The sequence below is a fragment of the Mercenaria mercenaria genome, unplaced genomic scaffold (assembly GCF_021730395.1).
Source record: "Mercenaria mercenaria strain notata unplaced genomic scaffold, MADL_Memer_1 contig_3449, whole genome shotgun sequence".
NCBI classification, from domain to species: Eukaryota; Metazoa; Mollusca; class Bivalvia; order Venerida; family Veneridae; genus Mercenaria; species Mercenaria mercenaria.
The window spans coordinates 43,669-56,851 of NW_026461587.1; positions in this window are offsets into that span (position 1 = coordinate 43,669).

The following is a 13,183-nucleotide window of genomic DNA, read 5'->3' on the forward strand; positions in this document are numbered from 1 at the left end:
ACAGGAATGAACAATTAATTATTCATCCTTGAACACCGATACCAACGGCTTAGTCTGTATCTATTCAACTTTTATTTCATTTACAGTTGTCTAGATGAAGAAGCATTTTGTAGATAAGTGTACAATAAGTGTGCTTCGTCATCTCAAAGACTCGGAAGCTCGAAGATCTGCACTAAATCAAAGATCGAACATCAAATGTCAAAGAAAACAAAACAAGGAAGAATATCCAACACGGGAAGCCAGTTCTAAAAACGCAGCCTCTCCAAACGCGCACACGATCAACACACGCACAGGCACACACTCACACACACACAAGGACGAAACAAACGAAGGAAGACAGTGGGACACCGCCTTGGCAAAAACACCACTGGGGGAGCTTAAACCGGTTGATGTATTATTTTTATCGAAACCGAATTAAAGCTTGAATTGAATTTCACGACCCCCAGAAGATCGAAATTCAAACTTTCAAAATGGGATAATATTCGCCTGATATTGAATTTCGTGCTTGCCCGAAGAAAAAAGAAAACACTTAAGAAGGATAACACCTACTTTTGAATTGGAATTGACATGTTAGTCAACTGATGGATCGAATTTCAAGCTGTCATGGACGTGATAGTAAGCTCGAAGATCAAAATTAAAAGTTTTGATCGTTGAATTCCGTGCAAGAATTAATTTCAAGCAAAAATGTAAAATACAGCTTCGTACAAAATCTGATACTCAACCTTGCTAGAAAAACAAAATCGAAGTTCAGCTGAATTAATTCTCGTGAAAAAGGACAACATTATGGGATCAACCGTGTCGGCGGACAGTGTGTGGCACCCACAAAAGATTTTCACTGTCTGACTTCGGCAGGTCTTGTCGAAAAGATACCACATACGGTCACAGTATTTATGGGCATAAATTCTCGAAATACAATGCCGGCTAGATATTATGGTGCCCCTAAAGTGACATGTTACACACTTTTTTTCCAATTAGGTAATGTGAGACTTTAAACGAAATAAGTTATTATAATAACTTATTTCGTTTAACGAAATCATTTCGTTTAAACGAAATAAAAAAAGTCTCACATTACCTAATTGGAAAAAAAGTGTGTAACATGTCACTTTAGGGGCACCGTAAGATATCGAGCTTGCAACCTGAAGAATTCAGGTATAATTTGCTAATAAGACACAGATATGACATGAACAAAATACTAGTACATACTTTTTAACAAGATATGGCTAAATCAACCATACTGTATGTCTTGCCAGGTATTACTTACCATTCAAAACATATTAAGTTATAAAGAAAAATAAAGTGAGGTAAAAAACCCACTAAAATATGGATCTGCTTCTTGACATCATATATGATTAAAATTGTTCAATCATCAGTGAACTGATTGAATTAGTAATATTAAATTACTTAAGGTAATTTTTGTGAGTTATTATTAGTATTTATCTTTTTTTATTTGAAGGAGCGATAATTACAAAATGTTAGATATTTATCCAGCTATTACAGAATGAATATTCACATTGTACATTTTTTCTCCATTATTGAGTTAAATAAATCAATTGCAGTTGTGTTATACACAATACATCATTCTCGGACCCTTCAAGTGACGTAAAATTCTTTATGTAATGTAGCAATGCTGCTTTTCCGAATATTATTGGTTACGACAAGGCACCTGCCTATGATAATGCCCAAAAGGGCATATGGGGCCTTCCTTAAACATTCAAAAGTGGAAAGCTATATTTATTAAATTGTTTTTTGTCTGACATAAAGCTCAAACAAAATAGAACTCCATGGCTTAGATCTTGGAGACAATCTTATGTTGTACACACATGAAAGTTTAACTTCACATCGACACAGTTCAGGACATCAGCGTTCTGGCTTGAAGTACTGAGGAAAACTCAAGATGACCCTCCGGACATATTTCAGGCATGGTTGGCCGCCTGAGAGGACTGCTGATCTTCCATGATCCGGCTGGAAGGCTTACATTACGACCTGAGCAGGGATCGAACCCACAGAGACAATAGTCGAGTGATTTGATACCAACGATTCTAACAACCTGGCCACAGAGAGTACTAGATGACCAGTTAGATTGTCAAAAGTTAAGCATCACTAACAAAATGCGTTGGAAATAGAGCATTTACATTTCTGAGCTATGTAATGTAATTTCTATCAGTTTTCTTTTCTTTAAAACTTAATGTGCGTGATATTAGCCAGAGCAGCCAGAGTAGTCAGAGTTCAGCCAGAGTTAAGCCAGAGTTTAGCCAGAGTAGCCGAGTTCAGCCAGAGTTCAGCCAGAGTAGCCAGAGAAGTCAGAACTCTGGTTACTCTGGCTAGCCTGATTAACCAGAGTTCAGTCAGAGAAGTCATAACTCTGGTTACTCTGGCTGGCTAGAGTAGCCAGAGTTTAGCCAGAGTTCAGCCAAAGAAGTCATAGCTCTGGTTACTCTGGCTGGTCGAGTAGTCAGAGTTCAGCCAGAGTAGCCAGAGTTCAGCAAGCGTAGTCAGAACTCTGGTTAGTTACTCTGGCTGGCCAGAGTAGCCGGAGTTCAGCAAGAGTAAACAGAGTTCATCCAGTATCCAGAACTCTGGTTACTGGTTACTCTGGCTGGCCAGTGTAGCCAGAATTCAACCAGGGTAGGCAGAGTTTCTAGATTTTTAACATGTTCTGGCTTCTCTGGTCAGCCATAGTAGCCCGAGTCACCAGGATATCATTTGCTCAGCCATAGTAGCCACAGTAGCCCGAGTCACCAGGATATCATTTGCTCTGGTTACTCTGGCAGTTTCTAACAGAGTAGCGAGAGTTCAACCAGAGTAGCTAGAGTTTCTAGGATTTTAACATGTTCTGGCTACTCTGGTCAGCCAGAGTGGCCAGAGTAGCTAGAGTAACCAGGTACCATGTTCGCAAAATATTTTCAGTCTTAGCTAAATTTAATTATGATACTTAATATGTCATTTCTATCATAGCGTATTTATTTTCAGGTACATGTGTTTTTTTTTTTTACTTTCAATTTGGTGCCATTTTTTCAGCAGAAGGAATATGAGAAAATACATCGGGGAAAAATATGCCATGAATAAGATCCAGAATGGATCAATGCAAAACAAAAGACCATGGCAGCCAGGTCGCACTGCACTAAATCACAGTCTAGTGTGATATGGCATACAGCTGTATAAGTACTTAAGATCCAGGATGAATCGGTGTCGCTTCGTCGTATCTACCCTTCGTGGGAGGCAGGCTACTTTGTAAAATTACAACTTATATAAACAGAAAACATACCTAAGCATTACTTACAATATATATAAACAAACAGCCTTTGCATATACCCTTTTATTTATTTTTTTTTTTTTGAAAGTGTCATTTTCTTATTCGTGTTACTCTTAACATTGTTCGAAAATCATGCCGTCTTACTGTTTCTTTGTTGTTATTTTATTTGATATTTTTAGGCTTGTTTTAAATATTTTCAATCTGCCAGAAATATATAAACCTGTTCGCTTTAATCTTTGTGAATTTTAGTTTTCATATACCACACACACAACACACAACACGCAACAGGTCTAACTTTTTATTTACATTATACTTATATACAACAGTTAGTGCAACCTAATCATGTATAATATGATTTTTATGAAAAGGGGTCATACATTTTAAACATGGATATAGTTTACATGTTTGTCTGTATTTTCTCTGGCTGTTCTGGCCAGCCAGGGTAACCAGAACCCGTGCGCATTTCCGTTATTCCTGGTTACTCTGACCAGCCAGAGTAGCCAGACTATGTAAGAATTATGAAACAGGATGTCCTGGTCAGCCACAGTAACCAGAGTTCTGATTACTCTGGTTACTCTGGCAACAGGTTTAACTGTATTTTCTTTGGCTATTTCTGATTAGCGGGGTAGCTAGTACCAATGGTCATCTCGGAAATTCTGGCTGTTCTGGCTAGCCAGAGCAGCCAGAGCAAATGAAATCATGGTCACTCTGACTACTCTGGCTAACCAGCGTAGCTAGAACATATTAAAATCCTAGATCGTCTGACTACTCTGGCTGCTGTCCTAAAAATTAAGACATTTTTTTGAAGTCCGTTTTATGAATCCCTTGATATATATAAACACTAAAATAATCAAACCTGAGAGAACCAAAATGGTCATTTCGCAATAGGTATTACTGTATTTTCTCTGGCTATTCGGGCTAGCCTGGGTAGCTAGAACCAATGGACATCTCGGAAATTCTAGCTGTTCTGGCTAGCCAAAGTAGCCAGAGCAACTGACATCCTGGCTACTCCAGAGTAACCATGTTTCTCGCTACTCTGGCTGAACTCTGGCTAAACTTTGGCTGAACTCTGGCCAGCCATAGTGCCCAGAGTTCTGGCTACTCTGGCTACTCTAAATAGCCACTTGAAAATAGTTATTAACTTGAAATTCAGTTTTAAACATGCTATTTAGATAGACATGACATATGCGTCGCGCCATGAGAAAACCAACACAGTGGGTTTGAGACCAGAATGGATCCAGACCAGCCTGAGCGTTAGAATCCATGCTGTTCGCTAACAGATTCGCCAAGTCCAATACGCTTTAAAATCGAACAGCATGGATCCTGACCAGACTGCGCGCATGCGCAGCCTGTTTTGGACCCATGCTGGTCGCAAAGCCACTATGTTTGTTTTCTCATGGCACGGCTCAATTATTAAATTTCATAATAAAATTCAGCTAAGACTGAAAAACTTTTGTGAATATGGGACCTGGTTACTCTGGCTGACCAGAGTTGCAAAAACATGTTAAAATTCTACAAACTCTGGCTACTCTGGCAAGCCAAAGTGACCAGAGCAAATGGAATCCTGGCGACTCGGGCTACTCTGGATGACCAGAGTAGTCAGAACATGTTAAAATCCTAGAAACTATTGCTACTATAGCTGAACATTGGCTGAACTCTGGCTACTATGGTTGAACTGTGGCTACTCTGGCCAGCCAATCAGAGTTACAAGAGTTCTGGCTATTCTGGCTACTCTAAATAGCCACTTAAAAATATTAATTAACTTGAAATTCAGTTTAAGCATGCTATTTAGATAGAAATAAGATATTAAGTTTCATAATCAAATTCAGCTGAGACGGAAAATGTTTTGTGAACCAGGTTACCCTGGCTACTTTTAAAATCCTAGAAACTCTGGCTACTCTGGCCAGCCAGACTAACCAAAGCAAATAAAATCCTGGCGATTCGGGCTGATCTGGATTCTATGGCTGACCAGAGTTGCATGAACATTTTAACATCCTAGAAGTTCTGGCTTTTCTTGCTGAACTCTGGCTACTCTTGCTGAACTCTGGCTACTCTGGCTAGCCAGAGTAACCAGAGTTATGACTTCTCTGGCTGAACTAAATCTTCTCTGGCCAGCCAGAGTAACGAGAGTTATGATTTCTCTGGCTGAACTCTGGCTATTCTGGCCAGCCAGAGTAACAAGAGTTATGACTTCTCTGGCTGAACTTTGATTACTCTGGCTGAACTCTGGCTACTCTGGCTAGCCTGAGTAACCAGAGTTCTGACTTCTCTGGCTACTCTGGCTAAACTCTGGCTGAACTCTGGCTACTCTGGTTGCTCTGGCTAATTTCACGCACATTAAAACTTGTATCAAAAATAAGGTTCTCTCACAGGAGAAATATATTTCCCTTGCTATTCTTGTTTAAATGGTTTCTAGTTCGTAATACAGGTTATTTGTTTTGTTTTTGCTGGGTTTAACGACGCACCGACAAAATTATAGGTTATCTTGCGAATTTCCAGCTTTGATGGTAGAGGAAGACCTTAGGTGCCCCTCCGTGCATTTTTTCATTACGGGCGGGTATTTGGTAGAACCACCGGCCCTCCGCAAGCCGGCTAGAAGTCTTCCTAACATGAATAAATCAACCCTCCAAGTATGAGGCTCGAACCCGTAATAAGTTAGTAGATGTTTTGCATATTACCGAGTATTCAATCTGTAGGATAATTACATCCTTTAGAAATCTAGGTAAAGTTAAATTAGCTGGACAAAGATAAATGAGAAATGATTACAAAAAAGGACCAATCGCGGTGTATTTTGGGAGAATGGAATAAAGTACCTAAGTATAAGTAATGCTCAGCAGCCATAGTCATTTGTAACTGGAGACGACAATGTTTATAAATAAATGAAGTAGATTTGAAGATTCTTTCCACTACTAACTAAGGTCTAACAAATTAACGTAGAGATGGTACTAGTACTTAAGGATGTAGGATCGAATTTTTTCTAACGTTAAGAATTTTTTCATACTCTGTGACACTCTGTGAACTTGAAGAACATTAGTTTCCAAGATAAACAGGAGAAGAAAAAACAAAGGTCACCGAACTCGTTTTAATCTTATAGGGAATTTTCTTCACCCACTGTTTAAGCATTTCTGAAATTTTGTAAAATTGAAAAATTGGTGATACTTTATAAAACATATAATATCCCATTTAATGTTAGAAGGATTTCATGTCTTACAGGTTAATTTGAATACAAGGTGATGTCAGTATTATATAAGCATAAATGTCACTAACAAATCTCTTTCGTTTTTACATGTTGACATAATTACCCCACCCACTTTATTTTCAATGGAAAACAATGTATTTAGATCTACAAAAATAATTCTGACGGTAAGATTTTTAAAATATTTTGAGCTTTGACAGACAAAAATGCTTTAAAAAGGATAGAAAAAACGTTGGAGTCACCGTGCATTTAAGAGATTTATTAAGAAAAAACTGTCAAAAACTGGTGTATTTTGATATTTTTTGTTCCTTTTGATTTAATTTATATTTTCTAGATAAAATAAAGAGCTATCTTGAAAATGTTTATTTCAGTTATAGCTTATCATTATATGTTTCAGTCAGGAAATTATCTAAACCAAACCTGATCTACTTTCATAGATATTTAAAATTACCTACCCCTACCCTGTTTTTTTTTTTTGCAAAAAAGCAGAACATATTTGGTTAAATGGTACCTTATTAGCCATATCTTAATTACTTAGCTTATATTTTTGGCAAAACTTTTGTTACAAAGCAATATTCGAAGGAACATTTTTCAAAATGGCGGATTTCATTAAAAAAACGCTCGTATACCCTTAAATTTCAAATTATGAAGGAAAAAAAAAGTTAACGTTGATTGCTTATATATAACATTTATGACCAAGTATAATACTGAAGTCTTGATCTGATCATTTTGAAGCATGTTGTTTTTCTGAAACTTCTTATTTAACTTCCATTTACTCCCACTGGAAGATAGTCCTGCCTCAAATAATTGATAAATATATAATTTCCAAAAATAACTCGATTGTTGCAGGAAGAACTTACGTCAATGCAAAAAAGTTGTCAAATATATGCATAATGTATGACATAAGAAAATATTTGACGTCTAATAAAATATTCTCAGATCGACTATTAAAACTGCAAATTATATGAATATTATTTGTACCATATCACACATTATACATAAAAAAGAAAAAAACTCTTCAGTATTTACCATGGAAATTGACATTACAATGAAAAGCCTTATTACTATGTTCTTAACCATACAGTTACTTCGTTGTTCCCTTTAATTTATGCCATTCACTTGTATAGATAAATTCAAAGTGTCATTGATTGATCTCTAGTTCTATATCTAAACGATGTTTTTGTAGTCATATTTTTGATTAACAAGCACTTAAACTAGTTTTATTGAACACACATTTATTAAATCAAGTAGTCATAGCTCCTTTTTTGTTGTGTACAGATGAAAATTGATGTAGAACTGTGTGTTTCTCCAAACCGGAGAATTAGTGTAAAGTCTAAATGAGGTGCAAGTGTATAACTAAATGGGTGCGGTTAATCGAGGGATTTGATTTGATGGGTTTAGCGGCCGTTTTCAACAGTATTTCAGTTATTTCAGGTGGACAGTTTACCCAGCAATCGTTCCTGGGAATATCCAGTACTAGTCTCCCATCCTCCATAAAAACCTGCCAGCTTTCTCACATAAAGAGACATGGTAGGTAGCAGGACTCGAACCAAAGACCCTCAATCAGTGAGAGGTTACAATGATTTTAAGTCATCGACTCTAAACCCCGGCCACAGAGGCGGTCAGTCAATCGAGGAAATTCTATAATCTGTTTGTAAGTGGTACGTCAATCCTTTGACATTCAGTCAAGAGTGGCTATGCCAAATGTTGACATTAAAATTACTGTTTTATAAACAAGACATAGAACAATCAAAGAACAAACCAGATACATGATGCAGAGATACAATATAGCCGAAAATAGTATCTGGTTATATCAGTTTTATACTTCAATCACTTTGCATTGTTTACATCAACTGTTGAACTTCGATATTTAGCTGAATGTTGAATACTGTTATTTCTTCTTCATGTTTAACTACATTATCCCTTACCCATCTGCAAGGGTATGTTAAGCAGACATTTTTTCCCTTCTATTCTGTCTAGTAAATTGAAGAACTGATATACAGACACAATATTGTAGACCAATTGCAAAAGTACAATACTTATTAGGTAGTGACCCTCGCGAACATTGCTTCACAACCTGCTTACGGATGAAGAAGACGAAAACAAAAAATACAGGTAATTAATTTGAATAATAGTGTATTTGCTTAGAGCCAAAATTTGGGTCCCGTGCGATTAGAAAAAAGGTTTATGGCGACATATACCAATCAGTTCCGTAACGTCTGCAGTTCATTCTAAGCCATGTCGCCAGTGTGAATTCTGCGACTGGACCGAGTTATGACGTCATCAAAATGGCGGCCATTTTTAAAAAAATTAAAATATATCATCATCTACAAATGATTGACAGAGTTGTTTGTTTTTGTTGCTGAAAGTGAATTTTGTTGTAGTTTACACGGTATACATACATAATCATTAGCACTATCTTATTTAGCCCCCCCCCCCCCCCCCCCCCCCCCCCCCATCGCCAAAGGCGAAGGGGATATTAGAAATGCTTTCCGTCCGTCCGTGTGTCGGCAACGATCTTTGTCCGGAGCATAACTCCATAAGTACTGGAGGGAGTTTCATCAAACTTCATACACTGATAGAACACATTGGGAGGAAGTGCAGTGTGCAAGAACAATTACTCTACCTTAACTATTTTTTTGAGTTATTCCCCTTTATCATATTTTCTTAAAATAAATTATCAGGAGCATATCTTCTTCATGCATGGAGGGATTTTGATATATCTTGGCACAAGTGTTCATCACCACGAGGCGGAGTGTCATGCGCAAGAACCAGGTCCCTAAGTCTAAGGTCAAGGCCACACTTAGAGGTCAAAGAATACAAGAATGAAAACCTTGTCTTCATGAATAGAGGGATTTTGATATACATGTAACTTGGCACAAATGTTCACCACCACGAGACAGAGTGTCATGCGCAAGATCCAGGTCCCTAGGCATAAGGCCAAAGGTCAGATACAAGAATAACTTTGTCCGAAGCATTTCTTCTTCGTGCATAGAGGGATTTTGATGTAACTTAGCACAATATACACCATCATGAGACGAAGTGTCATGCGCAGTTCCTTTTATTAGAATTACTTTCCTTTGCTGTTACTTTGAACTTTTTCATTACTAGTCATAGCGAAAACTCGAGACCACTTTTCTGTAGTACAACATGCATGCTACAATTTTGAGGTGTATTTTGACCAGTCTCTACCTGGTAAATATTTTTGTGTGGACTTATTTTTTTTAGATTAACTGCCCTTAGTTGTTACTATAAATAACTTATATTGTAACATATTTATAACTGACCGTAGGGAAAAAACAAGACCACATTTCTGAGGTACAACATAGATGTTACTTTCCAATTCTAGGTGTAATTTAAGGTATCTCTACCTAGGAGTTTCTTTTTGTGGACTTAGAAAAAACAAAAGACTTACAATGATTACTAAACAACCACAAAATTAAAATTCCATTTGCAAATACAGCTGCTATAGTAAAGAAATTTGCTGTGACGGGCGTATATTGTGACATTCTGGCACTCTTGTTCCCTGTTAGCTTTCCATTCTTTCTTTTTTTAGTAGCCGTATAGAAAACATCATAGCTATAATGTTCATTAAAATTAATAAAATTTAGCAGTAAACCACCTCACCACTGACTTATTCTTTCTTCCACATCTTTTAAACCCCTGATGCGGACCACAACTAAACGGTTCTTCAAAGGTTTCCTCAAAATTAATACTTTCAGACACTAACTTGCCAGGAACTTTAGCCTTCAATTTAGGCCGTGAGCTGGACAAAAAATTGGTACCATTTTTCTGGCAAATTCTCTATGTCACTTTTTGAAAGATATATATATGCACTTCTAAATAATCCAGTGGGGATGTCAACGGCACAGCTTAAGGTCTGAAATCAAGCGATTTCAAAATGGCTTTCAAGATGGCGGCCATTTATTTGAAAATGTAAATTATTCTTATATTTTACCTATCTACTACGTCTTGATGTCTAAAGACATATTCTTGATAGTTTTTAGCACTTACTGATGTGTTTCATACATTAGTACAAAGAAAACAACATTTTGACTTTAAAAAATTGAATTTCTGTGGCAATAAATTAATACAACAACAACAACAACATAAATTTTCATCAAAATAGTATCTTTTTTTTCATTTTAGATATGCTGATAATTGTATCCACCATGATATTTTAACCGAAAATGTCAATTAGGAATATATCTGAAGAAAACCACCACTTATTTTAGCTGATGGGGTATTATTTTTAGTGAATCATGCGAAACAAATGTGGGTGGGGTAATCGCATTAAAAACTCTACTTTTATTGATAGTATATATAATTCAGGTGTATGCATATGGCTAACATTTTGTTTCCATTTAATTAGATTAATTAAGTCCTTAAAAATAAGAAAAATTGATTTTTGAAATATGAAGATGAAGTGTAAAAAAAGACTAAAATGGAAAGTGTAATAGTCTTCGGATAGTCACTATTATCCGGATTTTCATGAGTGATTGAGCCATGTTCTTAAATAAGTCACTTTATTACAGTAAACATTGTCTACTCAGTTGTACGAGCATCTACCGCACGGCCTTTTCTTATCTATTTAAGACTTTATGTAATGTATATTAGTGAAAACAGATCAACAAATATCAGACTTTTCAGGATAAAAAGGTACAAAATGTATATCATAATTCATTACAACTGCGCTTTATAAAAACTGTATTTGCAATTGTTGAGAAAAAAATCTAAGATTGGTATCTGGTGGAAAAGTATAAATTTTGCTTAAATTCCAAGTCCAGAAATCCACCACTAGTTATAGAAAATGGAGGCCAGCCAGCAAAAATATGCAATTATGAATTGAACAAATTAACACTTCATTGTTTGAAAGTAACTCATAACTACATATATTCTAAACAATTTAATATCAAGATGATAATTTTATTTACTATAATGGCTTCAAACACAACAAAATAAAATAGTTAATACGTATAACGAGTAGATTCAGAATGTTTCCCTAAAGCAATCATGAAATTAACTTAAAACTCACATGTTCACATGAATGTACAATTTCCACTACCGCCCATGAACAGGCTCAATCAAACCGAGCCTGCAACATATTCGTTTTTGTCGTGTTGGGCGACCTGTGAAGTTTCCACTTTTCTCTATTCCACCTATACATATTAAAAATGTAGAGTAATGAAGGAATATATCTTTAATTGAATTGTAATTCAACAAACCTTTAGACGAAAACTTTTGAAACGCTGTAACAAAATCACTCCAAAATTCTACTTAAACGTATTTCCTAATGATATATTGATTTCTTATACCGCGTTTGGTATTATTCTAAATGTCCATACAAGATCAGAAGTAACCCGCTTCGACCGTCCAACATCGATACTATTTCTTAATTATGTTTCTTTCAATTTAAACGTGTCCAACTTACTTCTATCTCAAATGCTTTTTTAGAATCCTTCATACCCTTTCGCCGCCCTATATCACAAGTTGTTTGCTTATTTTTGTTTTACATTTCTCACACTACCTTATATCTTACATCATATATTGTTTCTAGTAAGTATTTCTAATACCCCAACCGCACTTCTACCTTTCTTTTTCCAATGGCTTGTTTCGTCATTTTGATTCTTAGTACTCAACCCTGCATTACACTCGGTTTGATCAAGTACGTTTTGAAACGTAATGAAGCTTGTAACACCCCTCAAGCTTCACCAGAATTTTATTATAGGAAAATTGAATAAACTTCATGATCACATTCATAAAAGTGTTTAAGACATATTTATGCTAAAAATCACCCTTGCAATTTATGAAATATGACTTTATAGGTGTTATCAAACAAATTAAAAAAAAATGTTTCAACATGAACTCATATTTCCACACCAACAATGAACTTTCGTATGGACTGGGACAGTGAAATTAAAGTTTTGTTTCGGTAGGTTTAGAGTCACACTGAAGAAAGGCATGTGTTGTCTGTCAAATTGGTAGAATGACCGACCTTATGTTAGCTAGCTGAATACTTCTTCTCATGAAGAAAACATACACAGCGAACCCAGATCATTGAGGGGCAATTGATTCGAGTCAGCGACCTTGAACACTCCGCCACCAGACAAATAAAGATTTCCGTTTCCTTCTTTTATATGAATAATAATTATTTTTTCATAAGACGTAAGACATATTCAGTTAAACATTTGAGTCATACGTATCTATTATTCAGATCTTCGATAAATCACAAAAAGAGATAAATTTTGAAACAAAAATATGTTAGCTTTCTTTGTCTCCATTCCAGTTTTTTAGGGTGTGGTAGGGTTGAGGGCTTGTCCATCTGTCTGTTTGAATTTAAGCTATGCATATCTTAAAAGTAGTTAACACCGAGTCAACAAATCTCACAGATTACCAACCAAACCAGAGTTGTGACCCTTTACTTGGTTGAAAAATGCATTGAAAGGGTCTTTAAGTTTGTGTTGCATGAATATGTAACTTGGAAAAAAAATGAATTCTGGTCCTTTTCTTAGTAGAAAAATAGTCAGTCCGTATATCTGTTCTAATTTGTGTTGTGAATAACGTATTTAACCCAGAGTCATCAAACCTCACAGGACTGTCATTCAGCATGTAAAATTGTGCAATTGGTGTTTTAATTGGGATTCCACACAGCCAGACCATAGTTATGGCTCTTTACTTGGTCAAAAGTATGCAAAAAAGGGTCTTAACATTTGTGTCGCATGTATCCTAGAATG